We start from the raw sequence: 21299 nt of genomic DNA, 5'->3' as shown, positions 1-21299 counted from the left end.
TGGCTGAGGGATCAGAATTTAGCTGAACATGTAAAGACAAGGATTTTAGATGCTCCTTTACAATCTGATGTGTTATTTGGTGCCTGTGGAGGCAGTTTTAAAGAAAATGGAGGACAAGGCTAAGTCTATGCAGACTGTTAAAGATTTTTTGCAGGTTCAGCCTCCAAAGTTTAGTAGAAATTGGCCTACTAAGGGGTGGACATATACTTCTTATGATTCTCAGTCTAGGGGTAGATCTAGACGTGGTAGGGGCAGAGCTCAAGGTTCTTTTAGGCCTAGAACAGGGAGTTCACCTGCCCAGTCTTCTGGTGAGGGCAGGGGTCAGTCCTTTGTAAGCAGACCCAATGACCTGCCTTTTCAGCTGCCAGAGCCTTCGCCTGGCAGCACCTTTGGGAGGAAGGCTGGCACTTTTCAAAGAAAATTGGAGTGTTATTACCCAAGACAGATGGGTATTGGATATCGTTCACCATGGTTACAGGTTTTATTTCCATACCTTGCCTCCTTTCAAAGGCATGCCAGACATTCCTCCTATGCAAAGAAAAGAGGCTCACAAGCAAATTTCTGTGTTACTCCAGATAGGGGCCATTCAGCCGGTTCCTGTGCCAGAAAGGGGCCTAGGATTTTATTCTCGCCTGTTCCTAGTACCAAGAAGGGGAACACGTGGAGACCAATTTTGGATTTGTCTATCCTCAACACTTATCTGGACATTCCCAAGTTCAAAATGTTGACGTTACAACAGCTTTTACCTCTGCTGGGCAAAGATCACTGGATGGTAACTTTAGATCTCAAGGAGGCTTACCTTCATGTGCCTATCAGACTCAGTTGCAGGAAGTATCTGCGTTTCGAGCTGGGAATTCCCATTATCAGTTCTCTGCATTGCCCTTTGGCTTATCTACTGCCCAGAGTATTCACAAAGTTCTGGCTCCAGTCATAGCTTTCTTCAGGCTAAAAGGAATACAAATCTATCCTTACTTGGACGACTGTCTGATTCTGGCTCAAGAAAAGGACGAGCTTCTGCAGCATCTGGAATATGTGATAGCAGTGCTAAGATGCCTGGGGTATTCTGTGAACGAAATAAAGTCCAGTCTAGTACCCTCTCAAGACATGTGCTTTCTGGGTGTGAGACTGAATACAGCAGCCCAGATGGCCTTTAACCCCGGACAAACAAAAGAGTCTATCCCTTTACTTCCATCAACTATCTCATCAGTCCGGGCTGACTGCAAGGACAGTCCTTCAAGCCTTAGGGTTCATGGCATCTTGTATTCTGGTGCTTCCCAATGCCAAACTGCATATGAGGAAGCTGCAATGGTATCTCAAAATGTATGGACACAGCACTGCCAGGATTTGGACACTGTCATTCCAATAATACCTTGCATTCAAAAGGAATTTTTGTGGTGGGCTCAGGAATGTCACCTAAACAAGGGACTCTCTGTGACCCGGCCAGAGGCGAGTCAGATTCTAACGACAGATGCCTCAGACATAGCTTGGGGAGCTCATCTGAATGGAAAGTGGATACAAGACAAGTGGCCTGCCAGACTACAGCATCTACATATCAACATGAAGGAGATGTTAGCAGTCCAGTTTGCATTAATGGCTTTCAAGGAGTTACTTTTTCCAGGGCAGGTGTTGATTCTAACAGACAACACAACTGTCATGTGGTACATCAACAAGCAAGGGGGAACACATTCTTATCCTCTATGCAGGCAAGCAATGATTTTGTGGGAGACTGCGCTCAGCTTGCAGCTAAATCTTCAGGCAAGGTTTCTGCCAGGAGCACAGAACTCCTTAGCAGATGTGTTAAGCAGGCAAATCATGGATCCCCACGAGTGGAAACTGGATCTTCATGTATTTGAAAATTGACAGTGTCATGGGGAACTCCAGACATAGATCTGTTCGCTTCTCCACTAAACCACCAGCTGCCAAAGTTTTGCGAAAAGGTTTCATCACACAGCTTGGAAAGTGGATGCTCTTCGTTCAGTTGGGAAAATCTTCATGTGTATGCCTTTCCACCTCTGCCTCTCCTCCCAAAGGTACTCCTAAAGGTCAGACAAGACAAGCCAAGGATGATTTTGATAGCTCCAGATTGGCCTCGCAACACTGGTACCCATTACTGAGGAATCTGGTAAGGAAGCCTCCATGGCCTTTACCTTTAATTCCACACCTTTTGTCTCAGAGGGACGGTCATCTACTCAATGTCAAGCTTCACTCTCTTCATCTAACAGCCTGGCATATTCTGTTTTGAACCACAGCAGGTCTCAACTTCCTCAACAAGTTTTGAATGTGATTATGGAAGCCAGAAGACCTAGTACACGTAAAGTGTATGCAGAAAAATGGAAGAGATTTTTATTTTGGAGTGCAGCAAAGGATTTGGATGTTTCTAAGCCTAATTTGAGTGTGGCTCTTCAATATCTTACTGAGTTATTGGACAAAGGTTTGTCTTTCTCTTCCATTAAGATTCATGCTGCAGCAATTTCGGCTCACTATGATTGTGACCCACCATTGTTTTCTCATCCTTTGTTCAAGCAATTTCTTAGAGGGGCAAAGAATATAAGACCCATACGTAGAGCTCCTACTCCTGCTTGGGACCTCAATTTTGTGTTGGAGAAACTTACTCTACAACCTTTTGAGCCTGCGGCTACTGCTGAATTGAAATACTTGTCATGGAAGACTGCTTTTTTGTTGGCCATTACTTCTGCAAGAAGGGTTTCTGAATTGCAGGCCCTTATGGCGGTTGAGCCTTTTTGATTTTCCATAAGGATAGGGTATCATTACGTACTAATCCTTCCTTTATGCCTAAGGTGGTTTCTAGTGTGGCTTTAAACCAAACTATTCATTTGCCTACTTTTTATGCAGGTCCCCAAAGTAGGGCCGAAAAGATTTTGCACACTTTAGATGTACACAGGCAGTTGCGTTATTATTTAAGCAGGACTAGGGATTTTAGGCAGTCTCAGCAGTTGTTTGTTTCTTTTGCTTTGAGTTCTCAGGGCAAGCCTGTGTCAAAACAAACTATATCTAAGTGGATTGGGTTTTGCATTGCATTCTGTTATTCCCATCATGGCAAGGAGATTCCAGCTGGGATTAGGCCTCATTCCACTAGGGCTACTGCCACTTCAACAGCATTTCTAAGGGGGGTGGCAACTAAGGATATTTTGGAGGCAGCTACTTGGAGTTCAGTGCATACTTTCTCCAAGCATTACCACCTTCCTCTCTATTCTAAATCCAGGGATGGTTTGCCACTGCTGTGTTGCAGGGCATGTTGGCAGCTCCTGCTTCATTATAGTTTGGCCATCCTCCCTTACCTCTGCTTTGGGATTCTACCCAAGTGTTAGGACTGCAGCAATGTGAGATGAAGAACATAGTACAGTTTTGTACCTACCATAAATGTAGATGTTCAAGATCCACATTGCTGCAGTCCAATTTACCCTCCCTCCTTCCCTCTGTGTTTAGGGGTGGTTGTGTGGGTGGGGTTCTATTTTATAAATTTGTATATATTGTACATATATTAGGTACAGGAGTGTTTGGTGTTTTGGTTTTGGCCTTATCTTTTTAGGGTCTTCTGACATCTGGGGCAAGAAAAGACTGAGGATATGACGTCGGTCATGCGCATTTGTACCCTGACGTCCTGATGTCAGACAAATGCGCCTTGACCGACGTCAGCCTTATACTTTGGTATTCGGGCCGACTGGGACAGCGGGACTACCCAAGTGTTAGGACTGCAGCAATGTGGATCTTCGAACATCTACATTTATGGTAGGTACAAAACTGTACTTTTTGGAGGTGTACCACAGGAGACGGATAGAAATGGAAGAATATTTTTGTCATGTACACCACTCTCAAAACTAAAATCAGGTTTGTGAGAGGAGATAGCAAATATGGGAACTAGCAAATAAAGGGGCTAGTCTTGTTGAATTGGGCTCCATCAATGCATAAATTGGAATGTGGTTAAGTATGATTAACTCTGTTAATGTTAGTTTTAACTACTATTTTTTAATTAGTATTCTTGTAAAGGGGAAATAAAACGAGAAACCTAGTATCAATGAAATCATTGAAATCGTTTAGGATATAAAGAGAAAGGAACAAAACATGATGGGAAAATGAATATAGTACATTTAAAATGGAAATGATTTGATTAATATTTATCAGTCTAAAACTTAAGAGCAAAATAAGAGTGGTGAATTATTTTAATCAGCAGATTGAACTGTAGCAGATTGAAAAGTAGTTGGTGAAGGTTTGGAGTTAGAATAATGGTTAAGGTGCTTATCTCACAGACACAAGGTACAGGGTTTGATTCTCACTCTTTAGGGAAGTTGGCTAGCCTTACAATGGTCCACAAGGACAACTAGTCTGATACTTGCCTATAGTTGTATCGGGGTTGGCATAATGATTAAGTTGCTTACCTTATAGACACGAGGTACAGGGCTTGATTCTTACCTTTGAGGAAAATGGCTAGTCTTGAAATGACCCATAAGTGCAGCTAGTCTAGTACTTGCCTGTTTTTAACTATTTGCAAGGTTGGCATAATGCTTAGGGTCTTAACGTCACAGACACAGGATACAGGGTTTGATTATGACCTTTGGTTTTTGGCTAGGTTTGTAATAGTCTGCAGACTGTTAGGTTTATAGGCAATTGCTAGACTATGAACACAAAGACTTTAAGGGCTTGGAGGTTGGCATAATAGTTCAGGTATTTACCCAAATGACATAAGGTGGTTTGTTTAATTCTTATTTTTAAAGGGAAATTGGATAGGTTTAAAAAGGCCTGCAAGGGCAGCTAGCCTAGTAATTACCTCTGGATCTATAAAATATGACATGGTCAGCTAATGGGGTAAATATGACATCTGTATCTTGTATGTGGGCTGCATAAGTTGTTTGTAAATTTTATTGATTTTGCTGAATAGTAATAGTAATAATGTTTGCCAGCTGCTGATTTTTTTTTCTCTGTTATTAACAATTGGTGAACCATGGTATCTGATAGGGTCTTTTTCATCCATTCCTCAACTGATGGGGTTTCAGATCCAACCTCGGATCTGTCTTTGGCCACTTCTAAGGACTTGGATATGTAGCTCAAGCTCCTCCCCTTATCCGTAATCCTCCTCTATAGTCAGAATTACTTCAGATCTTGCTTGCCGCTTCAGCAAATGGACACGGTCTCCATAGCCTGTGCATTTGGAGTGTTTTTTGGATAACTGTTATCTTCATGATATTGTGTGTGTGTGTGTGTGTGTGTGTGTGTGTGTATATATATATATATATATATATATATATATATATATATATATATATATATATATAATATAGTTTATTAAATTACTTTGACCTAAGCCTTTTCTGTACTTCCAATATTTGAGCTTTTCCCTCCTACTGTTACCCGTGTATAGGTACCTCTCTTTATTACCATTGTTGGTAATTGTGACTGTCTTTACCGTCATTGGTAATCTCTGTCCTTTTCTTCTTCCTCCAACTTCCCCTTTTTGTTTTTCCAGGTAGCTACAATGTCGGATAACTCAAGTGGAATTGAAATGTGCACCTCCTTTGGGCACAAGAATCACTCTGATACCAACCAGGAGGGCATATATTGTTTGGAAATCAAGTGCTGAAATATGTGCAGGTTTTTACCACTGTGCCTTGGTTGAATACTGGAACAAGTTTCATCAGGAGACTCCAGGAAGGACTTCCTGGCCCATCTACCTTGTTGTTTCTCAGGTTCTGTAGGACCCTAGCCAAAGCTGATGTGTACAGGATGATGAAGAAATGTCTCTGGGTCAGGTTTAGTTGGAAGTTATACCATCTCCATTCCCAGTGGATCCATGAGCCCGTCTTTGGCTCCTACCCAGCTGTTGACTCCAAATCCAATTTGAACTTCGGTTTCAGAGCCATCGGACCTGACAATTCCAAGTATGTCGGATCTGAAGGCTTTGCCTTCTTCAACTCTGTTGATGTCTCTGATCCATTTGGGTCTGACCTTGTCAGAGCTGGAGGGATCTCAAAGTCAACGTGTCAGTGTCTGATCCAGAGGTTTAGGGTTGACACTGATGACCTCGGAGCCATCTCTTCCTTTCAGAACCTCGGCACTGGACATCTTGGCTTCAACTTCTGCCTTGAGGCAGAGTCGGGGTGATGCTGTGAGTCGTCCTGAGCAGATGTCCTTCAAGGATGCATCTGTAGTCATCACATATGGGTTGTCCTGCCTCAGGCAGCCCTTCGGTCGGCCGGATTCCAAAGTCTGGGTCCGGCGTCGGCTGATGTCGCCCCTTCCCCGACGTCAGAGTGCCTGGGGTATAAAAGCTTCAGCCGACGCCATCTTCCTCAGTCTTTCTTGCCGCGTGGTGCCCGAAGCAGAAGCAGTTGGCAAGTGCCGGTCGGCCCGCACCTGTAATTCAGCTAAACCGAAGACTTCAAAAGCTAAGTACCCCGTTGGGGACTCTTTCTTGCCTCAGCCGATGTCAGATAAAATTAATAATTGCTTAACTTGTGGGAAACAAATACCTCATAAGGATTTCCACTCTTACTGTCTACCTTGCCTAGGCCCAGACCATGACGTCTCGGCCTGTTCCGCCTGTGCTTCCTTCAACCGACGCACTCGAAGACGTCGGTCGGAGTTTGCAGAGGAATTATTTGGGGCTAGTTTTGCTTACAAAATGTCGTCGGAGACTCCGACTTCACATTTAATGAAGAAACAAAAGGACAAGGACCGACACCTGCGGTCTCGGCTGAAACCGCGGCCAGGCCTACCACGAGTGTCTCTGTTTCGGCTGAAACCGAGTCCTTGGTAATACCGTCCACCGAAACCGTACAACCGACAACCTCGGCCCCGGAGGCCACTTCTGTCTCGGTTGTTGAACCTCCGTTGGAATCTGGTGTCCAGGAACCTTCCGACACCATTCCCTTAGACAAAACTACACCAGCATGTGGTGCAGCCAGGCCTCCTGCATCCATGTCTATTAAGGCATTCTCTAGGGCTAAAGCTGCTAAACACTCAAAATCTATGCCTACCAGGGTTATCCCTCAGGGACCCACTACAGGTTCTTAGATCCTTAGTCTAGCAGAGGACCTTATTTCATTAATTAGGGGCTCTCAGTCTCATCCTGACAAGGGCTCTCAACCTTTTACAGCAAAAAGGCCCAGGGTTGAGCCCTCTGATCCCCTCTCCTCAGATGAGGCCTCTGCTGGCTCTGCCCTCTCGGACTACCAGGAGGAGGCCTTTTTGGCCTACGAGGATTCAGATGCAGAGGAATCTATCCCTTCGGCCTCCCCTCCTGAAGAACTGTCTTTTGGGGAAACTTTACACACTATGAGGGAGCATTTCCAATGGCAAGGCCAGGAATTCTCTGATTCCAGGAAGAGATTAAGGACCTTCTTGCATTTGCCTCAGCATAGACCTTTGGCTATTCCCCCTGTTTTGAATGTCATTGATGATGTGTACTCGGAATCTAGCTGAACCCCTGACACTCTCCCTCCTGCTCCTGCCAAACCTGATAGGTACTACAGGGTCCCGGAATCACATCTTTTCCTTTACAAGGCCCACTCTGCTGACCCAGAAACTATTTCCCAGGGTCCTAAAGGGGTTACAGCTGCCACTACAAAAAATCCACTCCCCTCTGAAAGGGAGTCCAGGGCTTTAGAGCGATGGGGTAAAAAAGTGTATACTTCTGCTACCCTTGCTATGAGGGCTTTAAACTGTCAATTCCATATGATACAGTACCAAGAATATTTGTTAGATGAATTGCATAAAAGGCTGTCTTCTCCTGAACCCCTAGATCGCAAATCTCTTCAGGATCTGGTACATAACTCTCAACAGGTTAGCAACCATTTTTTGCAGTGTGGTTATGATGCATTGGAAGCTTCATGTAGGTCAGCTATGGCAGGTGCAGTCATACGTAGGCATGCTTGGCTGAAGGAGCAATCTCTGCCAGACCATGTTAAAGCAAAGCTTCTGGATGCTCCACTGGAAAAGCAAAAGTTATTTGGCTCCACTGCTCAGGAGGTCTTAAAGAAATTTGAAAAAAAGGCAAAATCTGTACAAACAGTCAAACATTTTATGCAAGTCCAACCACCAAGATTCAGCAGAAGTTGGCCTTCCAAGAACTGGTCCTTTCCCGACACAGGCAGATTTCAGAGAGGCAAGAACAGGCGTGCCAGAGGTAGAGGGCAAGCTAGAGGCTCCTACAGAGGGCGTCAATGGCAGCAACCTGACCAGAGAGGTAGTGCAGGGCCTACAACTGCTGCACAGGGACAGACTCAATGACTTTACCTTGACACCGCCAACCAGGGCTCAATTGTAAGCACCTTTGGGTGGAAAGCTTTCCTTATTTTCAGAAAATTGGCACATTATTACAAGGGACAAATGGACACTACAAATAATAGACAAAGGATACAGGTTCCATTTCCACACATTACTGAAAAGAAAAGGCATGCCAGACCTGCCACCAAATCAAAGGGCAGAGGCTTTGAAACAAATCTCCATCTTAATGAAAATGAAAGCAATAGAAAAGGTTCCTCTTGCAGAACAAGGCCAAGGATTTTATTCCAGACTCTTCCTTGTTCCAAGAAAAGAAAAGCAATGGAGGCCTATTCTCGACTTGTCTGCACTAAATGCTTGTCTCATTGTGCCAAAATTCAAAATGCTGACTCTACAGCAGCTCCTCCCCATGCTGGGCAAGGGGTCTTGGCTGGTAACTCTGGACCTCAAGGAGGCATACCTGCATGTCCCTATCAGACAAAGCTGCAGAAGACACCTCAGATTTCTTGCAGGTTCAGAGCATTATCAATTCTCAGCATTGCCCTTTGGCTTATCTACTGCGCCCAGAGTATTCACGAAATGCCCGGCATCAGTAATTGCACACTGCAGACTTCAGGGGATGCAAATATACCCGTATCTGGACGACTGCCTTATACAAGCGGACAGCCAACAAATTTTGGTAAAACACTTGAATTATGCCATCTATCTTCTTCAGGCCTTTGGATACACAGTCAACATTCACAAGTCAAGACTTGTACCATCCCAAAGAATAACTTTTCTGGGTGCGGATTTAGACACAACCACCCAAATGGCTTTCCTCACAGAAGAAAAGCAGAACCAACTACCGGATTACTTCAAAAACCTGTCAGGACAAACTCAGCTGACTGCAAGGAAAATCCTGCAGGCCCTGGGTTACATGGCTTCTTGCATTCTTCTGGTTCCTCAAGCAAGGCTACATATGAGAAAACTCCAGTGGTACCTAAGGAGTTTATGGACTCAGCACAGTCACAGCTTGGAAACTTTGATACCACTCATCCCATGCCTTCAAAGGGAATTTCTGTGGTGGGCTCAGGCAAGCCAGTCAAACAGGGGTTTGCCCTTCAGCAAACCAATAGCCAGCCAAACCATTACAACGGACGCTTCAGACCACGGATGGGGAGCGCACATGGAAGGAATATGCATTCAAGGACTATGGTCACAAAAAGAGCTATGCATGCACATAAACTAAAAGAAAATGCTGGCAGTGATATATGCAATCGAGGCCTTCAAGTTATTTCTACATCAAGGCCACCTGCTAATAAGGACAGACAACACTACAGTTATGTGGTACATAAACAAGCAAGGAGGCACCCATTCCTACCCTCTTTGCAGACTGGCAATGAATCTATGGGAACTTTCCCTGACTCTCAATATACAGCTGCAATCCCAGTTTGTACCAGGAAAGGACAATATACTGGCGGACAGCTTAAGCAGGAACATCATGGATGCACACGAATGGATGCTGCACCCAGACATCTTCCAACAGATAACACAATCATGGGGGAGACCGGACATAGACCTCTTTGCCTCCCCACACAATCATCAGCTGGACAAATTCTGCACAAGGACATACCACCCACAAGCATGGAAAGTGGACGCGCTCTCTTTCAGCTGGAGAGATCTAATAGTGTATGCATTCCCTCCTCTTCCGTTAATGACCAAGGTCTTGCTGAAGATCAGGGCAGAGCAGCCAAGAGTGATTCTGATAGCTCCGAACTGGCCAAGACAGCACTGGTACCCATTGCTAAACAGCATGTCTCGGACAAAACCATGGCTTCTGCCACAATGGCCGTTTCTCCTGACACAGCACAATTACAAAACTCTGCATTCCAACCTGAAAACATTACAGCTAGCTGCCTGGAAAATTCCTTGACTCATCACCAGGATAAGCTATCCAAGAGAGTGAAGGATATCATCATGGAAGCTCGCAGGCCTTCCACACGGAAGGCATACTCAGCAAAATGGAAAAGATTTCACACCTGGAACACCTCAAAGGGCCTAGATGCAACAGTTATGAACATGGCGCATATCCTGGAATATTTAGCAGAAATGCTCCCCAATGGCCTGTCTTACTCTTCCATTAAAATTCATGCTTCAGCAATTTCAGCAGAGTACAACACTGATCCTCCTGTCTTCTCTCATCCTCTGCTAAGACAGTTTCTAAGAGGAATTAAAAAAATCAATCCTCCAAGGAAACCACCACTGCCTACCTGGGACCTTAACTTCGTGTTAGAAAAACTAACACTGCCTCCCTTTGAACCAGCAGCATCTGCAGAACTACAGTTCCTCTCATGGAAGACTGCCTTCCTTCTGGCCATAACCTCAGCAAGAAGAGTATCGGAGTTACAGGCCCTCATGGCAGTACAGCCATTTCTTATTTTTCATCAAGACAGAGTCTCATTGAGAACCAATCCTTCATTTATGCCCAAGGTGGTATCTAGGGTCTCATTAAACCAAGCTATTCACCTGCCTACCTTCTTTCCAAATCCACAAAACAAAGGGGAAAAGCTTCTGCACACCCTGGACATACACAGACAGTTGCGCTACTACTTGGACAGAACTAAAAATTACAGAAAAACTGACCAGTTGTTTATAGCATATGCTGCCAGTGCACAAGGAAAAGCAATTTCAAAGCAGACAATTTCCAAATGGATAGGGAATTGCATTCGTTTCTGTTACTCCTTTCATGGAAAAACTGTACCAACTAACATTAGGCCTCATTCGACCAGAGCCACAGCCACCTCCACAGCCTTCTTAAGAGGAGTGGCTACCAAGGACATTTTAGAAGCTGCTACATGGAGCTATGTGCATACATTTTCCAAGCATTATAACTTACCTTTATATTCCAGATCCAGAGCAGGCTTTGCTACGGCAGTCCTGCAGGGCATTTTAGCTACACCATCCTTTACATAGATCCACCACCCCCAGATTGGCTATGGTATTCTACCCATATGTGATGACTGCAGATGCATCCTTGAAGGACATAGTACAGTTTTGTACCTACCATAAATGTAGATGTCCGATAGGTATGCATCTGCAGTCAGGTTTACCCTCCCTCCTGCCCCTCTGTGGTATTTCTTGGGTGCATTTCCCTCTCATAGCTAGCTGGGATTATCTATTATGGTGTATTTGTTTTTATATATGTATATATTTTTGTGCATGTTTGGAATTTATTGCATTTCTCCAAATTTAGCCTTCCTTAGAGGGCACCTGGCATCTGGGGCAAGAAAAAAAAACTGAGGAAGATGGCATCGGCTGACGCTTTTATACCCCAGGCGCTCTGGCGTCGGGGAAGGGGTGACATCAGCCGACGCCAGACCCAGACTTTGGAATCCGGCCGACCGAAGGACTGCCTGAGGCAGGACAACCCATATGTGATGACTGCAGATGCATACCTATCGGACATCTACATTTATGGTAGGTACAAAACTGTACTTTTTCTTTGTCTCCTGCCAGGGCGGCCCTTGGTTTTCATATTTCCTTGGCCTTCAAGGCAGTAGAGCTTCTCAACCTTTGTAATTAAGGCATACTTCCCTCCCTCGGGTCCACCCTTTCACAACTGTCTGCCTTGATCTCTGAGCTTATACATCCTGTCACATTAGGGCAGCTGGCCCATAGAAGCCTTGAGACAGTCATTCAGGACTCATCTCACACTTCCCTGTCCTCACTGGAGCATTCCACTGGGAAGCCCCCACAGAAGCATATTTACAAGAGGAGGCACTTAGATTTCAGACAGGAATACCCGACAATAGACACCAACTTCGATGAAGGCGATGGGTCCCCAGATCACCCCTTGAGGATCTCTCCTTTGGTGAAATAGTCAAGCTTTTGAGACAGAAAGGTGCTTGGTCTTCTGACTCCTTCCCAGGAGGAGTTGGGGTTTCTAGAGGCTTTCAGAGCTAGCTCATCTACATCCTGGCTAGTAAATCTAGCAGATGAGATGGTGAATCTCCTCTCCCACTGGAAATGGAAGGATCTGGGTGTCATGGAGCCAATTCCTCAAAGACCTGACAAGTACTTGGATGCACCAACGGATTGGGCCCACTGGAGCCGGGGTCCTCCAGTAGATGCTATGGTGATAGCAGTGGCCACCAAGAAAGAACTTCCTGAGGAAAGTTCTCCTGTCCTTCCCTCTAGTAAAGAGTCCAGGGCATTGGATAGGTTTGGAAAGCATGCATATGCATCACCAACCTTTGCTGTCAGGTCGCTGAACTGTTTGGCACATGTCGCAAGATTTTAGAGGGACTTGATGAAAGAGTTTTCCAGTGCCCTCTCTGGGTCCATGTCTGTAGAGGATAGGAAGACTGTTTCTTCGTAACTGACCACCCTGCAGTCCCTATCAAATGCCTCTATGAGACTCATTTCCTATGCCTCAGAAGGTACTTTTTGAACCATGGGTTCAGGAATAGCTGTAAAACAACATGGCAGGATGCACCTCTGTGACTTTGCGAGCCTTCCAACTCATTGTTCATCAGTGCTCCCTTTGATGAATCTACTTTATTTGGCCCCAAGGTTAAAGAAATGTTGTCCAGGTATGAGCAAGACAGTAAGACCTTATCTGCTATTGGGTTTTGTTTTTCTAGACCTCAAAGAACCTTTTCCTACTGTCAGAGAGGTGGCAGGAAAATATGGTTTTGGAAGTCACAAGTCTCTTCCCAGGACTCCTATGGGGATAGAGACCCCATGGCAGAGGGGTTTAAGTCCAATAATAGACAGTGCCCTTGCGGCAGAGAAGGCCTGCAAAATCAGGGTTTTAGAGGTCCCTGTTTTGAGAAACCCTATTAGACCTCCTGAAGGGTTGCCTGACTGCTGTGTTCTGGAGGCAGTCATGGGGTACTTATCCCTGCATCCACAAATCTGAACATCCATTATCAAAGACACTCGAGTGCAAAGGATTATTTCCAGAGGTTATTACATATCCTTTTCTGTACACCCCCCCTCCCCAATCATTGTACAATACTTCCTGACATTCCACAAAAAAGGGGTGGGAGGCTGCTATAATGGTTAAGATGCTTGCCTTAAAGATGCAAGGTGCAGGGTTTGATTCTCACATGGGGTAATTGGCTAGGCTTAAAATGGCCCTCGAGCAGTTAGCCTAGTACTAACATATGAACCAAAAAATGAACCTATGAACCCACTCAGAGAAAAGCAGCGGCTATAGAAATGCAAAAACTGCTGGAAAAAGACTCATCGAAATTGTCCCCCCAGACCAACAAGGATTCAGAACTTACTGAACTTTCTTTTTGGTGTAAAAAAAAATGGGGAACTGAGACCTATCCTGAAACTCAGCAACTTAAACCAGTATGTCAAACGCTGCATGTCCTGAATGCTTATGGTTTAGTCCATTCTGCTGTTTCTGCGCAAAGTTGATTGGATGTGCTTGGTAGATCTCCAGGTTGCGTACTGTCACACCAGTATAGATGGGGATCCAGGAGGTTTCTTCATTTCTGGCTGGGAACCAGTCTTTACCAATTCAGGGCCCTGAATTTGCTCTTGCCACAGCTGCCAGCATGTTCATCAACTGCATGGCAGTGGTTACAGTTCACCTGAGACTACTGGGCTTTCGAGGGAGACACTTTCGCATTTGTACTTGAATAAACGAGTCTTCATAGGTTCTGTTTAAGCAGCTTTATTCTATACAAACACATCACTATAGAAGCTTATTGACTATGACTTAAGTAACTTGTATACAAACTAACTACTGCGATCATACATGCTCACTCACTATCTGCATCTACAAAATGGCACCAAGGATTGCATGTGTCTGTAATTTATATGTGCATGCACAGCCTCGCATGCTTCTTAAAGACATATCGCACACACATTGCACTCTGATTTACATCCTCCCTGTTTGAGGAAATAGATCATGCAATTTGTCTTTAGATTATTTAGCATGCAGAAATCACAGATAATCTATAGACATGCATTATACATTACTAAGTACACATATATGTACAATCAAGTCCATGTTGCTGTGTATTTTACACTAGGCTTAGAAATTCATCCATATCCTCTGACATAAAATTGGGAATCAGATTTAGCAGCTGGGACAGTCTCTTCAAAATATTTGACCTGTGGAATGTCCGAATTACTCTCTGGAACAGAATCAGACTTTGGAAACAATGTCTGTCTCATTCTTACAGTATTGGGATTGCAATGATGATAATTCCGATACAGGAAGAAAATGTCTGCGATTCCTGCTATACTCCACACCCTCGGAGCTAACCAAATAGGATCTCAGCTCGGCAGAGATGCCTGTAATCTGTCCTATTCAACTTTTATTGTCTGAATTCGTACCATCTCTCCTTCCCTCAACAAATGAAGTAATCTGCTGTAACTAGATTTCTGGATATTACGCTTCTTCGGCGATTGAGTCTTGATGGATTTATTGTTCTTAGAGTTAAGCTGCAGCAAACTTGATGAAGTAGGTAGTGCAGTTCTAGTTTGTCTGGAAAGTAGTCTTTGAGCAGTTGAGCCAAGAATATCATCACTAGCTATGTTTCTGAGATTAAGTACATTCAAGAATGCATTGGTATTGTCACTCTTTGACTTTTCAGGTAATTGCTTTGCCCTTTGCACTCCTCATTCAGCTAGACCATTGGATTGAGGATATTCAGGACTACTAATGACATGTACAAAGTCCCATTCTCTTGCAAATTTTGAAAACAGCTGGCTAGTAAACTGAGTACCATTGTCAGAATAAAGTTTGTGTGGACTACCATGAACTGAGAAATGATGTTTCAACTTATTAATAACAGCAGTTGAGGTTAAGTTTGGTAGCAGATCACTCTCAAACCAATTTGAATAAAAGTCTACCAAAACCAAGTAGTATTGACTGTTCCACTCAAAGATATCAGTTGCTACAGTAGACCAAGGTAGTTTAGGTATTGGATTTAGCTGAAGTGGGTCTCTTTGCAAATGTGCTCTGATACTATTACATACTGAACAAGAAGAAAGTGTTTCGATAACGAAGGCCAAAATACTAGTTCTCTTGCCCTTGTCTTAGTGGATAATAAACCTGGGTGACCATGACGCAAAATCTGAATAAATGCTCTAAGGAAGCAGGAACAACAGTTTTAGGACCTTTGAAAATAATGCCATCTTCCATCAACAATTCCTCTCTGTAAGGAAAATACGATTGCACCTCAGAGTTTGGCAGTCGGTGATTTTTTTTTCTGGATGCTTTCTTTTGGCAATGCCTATCCCGGGAAGGTCCAACGTTCTAGTATACAAATTCAGCAGGTCTGTCTTGCTTCCTCCTGAGTGATCTGTCAACCCTTTGGAGGCTGAAACAATTTTCTGTCAGTGGGGGCCAACCATTCTGCTGTCTCGTCTTTACTTCAAGTGCAGCAGGTACTTCACCCTAATCCTTCCAGAGGGGAAGTCACCAAGAGACACTGTAGTCCACAATTGACCCCCTGAGCTTCTGTATGCCTTTCCTCCTACTCCACTCATTCCCACATTTCTACAGAAAGCATCTTACCAGAAATGCAAAGTAATCTTCATTGCTCCTTTCTGGCCTTGGCAAGTACAGTTCCCCTTTCTCTGGCCTCATCTCCTGTACCGTCTTTGTGTATTGGATCCGAACCAGGATCTTCTCTCTCACCCATCAGGAATAACTCAACCAGACATTCAGAACCTCAAACTGACTACATGATTTCACCCCTTCCAATGATTGTTAAATAGTACAGGTTTTCATCTCCAGTCAAACACATCCTTATATCATCTAAGAAGGATTCTACAGAAAAGGTGTAGAAGAGTAAATGGAAAAGATTCTCCCATTGGGTTGTCCAGAGACAACTCGATTCCTCTTCAGCACCTGTTTCAGCTATTCTTGATTTTCTAGGTTCCTATTTAACAGTGGTGCTAGTTATTCTGTTATAAAGATTCAATTTGCAGATCTCTCCAGTTTTCATGTAGGGTGTAACCAATCCCCTTTGGCCTCATCTAGATTATGTAAAGCTCTTCTTAAAGGTACCTTTTTATTCTGACCACCCATTAAGGACCCTACTCCACCATGGGATTTAAATGTAGTTCTCCAAACCCTGACTCAACCCCAGTTTGAACCAGCTACCAAGACGGACTTAAAATTTTGAACTTGGGAAACCATTTTTCTGATAGCAGTCATATTGCCTAATATCAGAACACACCAGGCCCATTCCTCTAAGCCACAATATCTAATTTCTCACAGGGACAGAATGTCTCTCCACACTAATCCTTCATTTGCACCTAAGGTAGCTTTACAAACAACTGTGCATCAATCCATCAACCTTCCTGTTCTCTTTCTAAATTCCTCCAATAAATGAGAGTACATACTGCACCTTTTAGATGTGCATAGCCAACTTCAATTCCACATCCACAGAATGCAACATTCTTCATCAAAGTAGTCTCCTCTGTATGCCACAAAACAATTTCTGAACATTACACAATTACAGCAGAGTAATTTTTGAGAATCCTGGGGTGCACAACTTCCTGCGTACTGATGGTTCCTCTAGCAAGAGTGCCTATGAGGCAGCTGCGGTGGTATCTCAGGATCAGATGGCATCAACACACACACACACACACACACACACACACACACACACACACACACACACACACACACACACACACACACACACACACACACACACACAGTCTGTAGAGGATCCAGTTCCCCTTTTACCTTGCATAAGGCAAGCTTTAATACAGTGGATATATGTTACACCAAAAGTGGGAGTACCTTTTAGAACTGCCCAGGGTACTCAGATTTTTGCCACCAACTCATTTGAAGCAATCTGGAGTACATGTGGGAAGGAAATGTATTCATGGTTCATGGGACAAGAATTTTAGAAAATGAAGCACCAGTGTCAGAGAGGAAGGCAGCAACATTAACCGTCAAAGCTTTCAGACAAATTTGGACTCGGGAGACTTTAAATACAAATCTGGGCTTAGGAGACTTTAAATATTCTCACAGGCAATATTGCATTGTGGTGCATCAGCAAACAATGAGTTATTAATTCATGCTTGCTATGTAGGTTAGAAGTACAAGCTTGGGAAGCTGTCCAGTTGTCCTACCTGAACCTGTGGGTGAACCACATCTCATTGCAGGAGAATGTCTTGGCAGAGAGGCTGAGCAGGACACAAGCAGGCCACATAAGTGATAAACAAAAATGTGTTCTTAGACTTCACACACAAGTGGGGTGTGACAGAAGTAGGCTTTTTTTTTGCTTCACAAACAGTGGGCAGCTGAAGAAATGTTGTATCAGAACAGCTACTCCAGAAGGCTGGACAGTGGAGTGGATGCCTTATTCACTCCATGAACTGGTCTGTTTCTCTACACTATCCTTGCAGTATCTCTAATACTCAAGGTGTTACAGATGATTTTATTTATTTATTTATTTATTGACAGGCAAAGTGGGCTGGTTTACCAACCCTTTTCAGGTATGACTCAGGCTCACTGAATAAACCATAAAACAATACAGAGAGTAATATTATAAAACAATGCAATAGTACAATACAGGGAGTAGTAATGTACAGTAAAGTAAATTAGATGTTACATAATTTTGAGTAGTAGGAAGATGTGCAGATTTGTTGTACATGCACTTTTGCCACTGTTCAATGAGAAGGTCGGTTACCTATTGTCCGTGTAGCAGTTGTGCATAACTTTGTTGCCAAGATGCTTACAAAGTGATTTTTTTTTTTAATCTTTCAATGTTTTAAGTACTTAGGAAGATGGTTCCAGCTGTTGGATGCTGTCCAAGAGAAAGCTTTTCCCCAGATGTAGTCTTGAAAGATGGTCTGATAAGTACAATTTCACTATCCTGGCTATTTCTTAGAGTATGCTTGTTGTTCCCTAAATAGTAGTTTAGATCTTAAAGGAAGATAGTGGCCTAGTTTTAATACTTTGAACATCTGGCAGCAGGAGAGACATCAAGCACTATTTGTAACAAGTAGCTAGTGAGGTTCTTTAATAAGATTGCAGTGGGGTGTGTGTGTGACAGAGCAGGCTAATAATGCAAATCTGAAATTTTATTTGTACATGTCTGAATTATTTCAGTATTATAGGCTGAGTGAAGCACTAGAAGTGGTAATCCGTATTCAAGTTTAGTTAAAAGTACATTTTTTTCTACATTGGTTGATATGGGTGCTGGAGACAAGGGATTACAGATCTTGTAAGAAAGCTTCAAGTTGAGATAGCACTTTATAATATATAAGGTAAAACAGGAGAAGCCAGAAGTGATGTTAATAGCTCTGTTTGGACAAAGGTAACATTTTGTTCTCCCTCCTACTGAACTTGTTAAGAATAGCATCCAACCTGCTGTCTCAGCAGGTGAACCTGTTAAGGGTCCCATTTACACCCAAATGTGTGGGTCTTAAGGTTGACAGCGGGGATGATCTAGCACTCATCTAGTTTAGGCACATGTTCTCAAGAGGACATGCAGAGTATTATGAGGGTAGCTAGAAAACCCAACACAAGGAAATCATACATAGCAAAATGGAAAATATTTTCCTCACATGCCTTAGCAGAGACCAGGCTCCAGTTATGACACAGGTATTCTTAGTTCTTATCTACCTGTCAAACCGTGACAGCACAAGGCTGTCTTATGCCTCTGCAAAGGTACATCAGCCAGTTATTTCCACTTGCCTGTCAATGGATCACCCCTGTTTTCACAACTGCCATTTAAGTGATTCCTGAAGGGAGACATTACCCCCCATGGAACTTTTTATTTTATTTTTCACATTTAAAGTAGTAATAGAACTGTCCATAAACTTCTGTGGCTCCTTTAGACATCTCCGGAACCACGTAAAAAAGATTGTATGATCCTGCGAAGAATAACTGAAATTCTGCTTGGACAAGCCATAACTGATGTAGAAGTCAGTTTGTCTCATTTACAAAGTGAAGGGAGAGCTGTAAGCAAGAAGACATTCTCTAAAGCGTAGCTCACTGTTTTTATTATTTTTTTTTGAAAAAGCTGTTCCTGGCATTGTCAAGGCTCATTCTTCTAGAAGCAATACAGCCACTAGGTCATTCCTCAGGGATGTAGGCACTTGTATAACTTTAAACAATTTTCCATGTTCATTTTGCAAGGTCTACTGTCTTCCTAACCTGCTCAGGGCCAGCCACCCACTTAGCCTTGAGCTCTGGCTGTCTTCCCAGATGTCGTGAGTGCAGCAGTAAATAAACAATGAACATACTATAGTTATGTAAAGAACTTATCATGATTGTAGCTGTTTGAGTATATTTAGTGCTGCAGAGAGGAAGCCTGGACATGGGGTTAGGGCACTGTTCCCTGTGGATGACTCCCCTAGGTTCACTTGTGCTCTGAAGTCTTGACACAAATCTGTTGTTCAGACAGGGCAAGAAAGCTGTAAGGACAGCTTTGTCTAATTCCCTTCTTCACCCTGACATCCAAGTAGGAGGGAGTCTACCAAAGTCAAAAGGGGAAGGTAGGGCTCCAGAGATTGTGACAGCCATTGGCCACATGCAAACAGGAATCCAAGATGTCATGATTGCAACAGTGAAGCATGTTAATAGCTGCACAGAGGTAGCTGTACCCATCGGGAAGAAGTACAGAACTAACTCAAAAAACAAGCTACCCTGGTGGAATCACAAAATCAATCGGATGTATAACAGGAGGAAGAAAATCATGGCAAAAATTAGGAGGTGCAGCACCCAGCAGGATAAAAGCACCCTCATCAAACTAAACAAATAACTCAGAGGACAAATAAAGTTTACCAAAGCCAAATTTGAGGTACGTTTGGCCTCCCAGGCCAAGGACAACCACAAAGCATTCTTTGGCTATGTCCACAACCTCAAAGGCACAACACAATTGTGTGCATAGCTCATTGTAAATGGAGCCATCTATACTGAGCCAGAAGATATAGCAAAGCACCTGGCTGATAAATTGAGCTCTAACTTTACTCCCGTCTCCCTCTCAACCTTCCCTCAGGAAATATCATCAAATATAACTCCCCCTACTATCACTAGGGAACAGGTCCTTAATGCCGTCTCTAAGACCAAGAACACTTTATCAATGGGCCCAGACAATATCCCAGGATGCCTTCTAAATAGCATGAAATATGACCTATCAGTGTCTATGGAATTACTGTTTAACTGTAGCTCCAAACAGGCGTCATGCCTCATGAATGGTGAAAGGCAACAGTCATCCCTCTGCACAAAGGTGAGCCATCTACAGACCCTGTAAACTACAGACCCATAAGTCTCACTAGTTATATGTAAAGCCACGGAAAGAATTATCATGGAGATGATCAGTAGAGATATAATAAACCTCCAGAAACTGGACCGAACCCAATTTGGTTTCATCAAGGGCAGATAATGTCTACTTAACCTTCTGTACTTCTTTGAGCAGGTCAACAAAGCAATGGATGAGGGCATAATCATTCACACTGCCTACCTTGACCTGGCCAAGGCTTTTGACACAATACTCCACTTGGGCATTGTTGACAAATTCAAGAGGTTAGGTAAAAACCTGGATGACACCCGGTGGATAGCCATTTGGCCCACAGACAGGACCCAGGAAGTTAGAACTAGGGAGTCCACTTCTACAAAGAGGCCTCACAAGTAGAGTTCCTCAGGGATCAGTTCTTGGACCGCTCCTTTTTGGGATTTACTTCTCAGAAGTCAGGGCCAAAGTCAGTGGTCTCTGTCTGACTAAATTTGTAGATGACTGCAAATTAGGAGCTGTCATTGAATCTCACACTGACACAAATGTTCTCCAGGAGGGGCTGACACAACCAAACAACTGGTGTCAGAGCCATGGACTAAAACTGAATGCCAAGAAATTTCTAATAGTATCCTTTGGAAAGTCATCAACTTGGTAACTATCATATTGACAACACACACCCTTAGAGTTGACCCCAGCAGTCAGGGACTTAGGGACACACATAGATAGTAATCTAGCTTTTGATCATCACGTGTCTACAGTGGTGAGGAAATTATTCTGTGTTGCACAACTGATAAACAAAGGTATGGTATCTAAGTCCAAGGAAGTTATATTTCCATTGGCATTCATCAGCCC

The 21299-nt window shown here is 43.5% G+C and overlaps 1 protein-coding gene across 2 annotated transcripts in view; it reads left to right on the top strand.

Annotated features, from left to right (window-relative positions):
- The window catches only part of VPS50 (VPS50 subunit of EARP/GARPII complex), a 2487651-nt gene that overhangs the window by 236057 nt on the left and 2230295 nt on the right, over window positions 1-21299 (top strand). The window lies entirely within an intron of this gene.

The sequence above is a fragment of the Protopterus annectens genome, chromosome 3.part1 (assembly GCF_019279795.1).
Source record: "Protopterus annectens isolate FY-2018-M chromosome 3.part1, PAN1.0, whole genome shotgun sequence".
NCBI classification, from domain to species: domain Eukaryota; kingdom Metazoa; phylum Chordata; order Ceratodontiformes; family Protopteridae; genus Protopterus; species Protopterus annectens.
The sequence above is the reverse complement of the archived record's forward strand: the minus strand, read 5'-3'. Positions and strand labels throughout refer to the sequence as shown.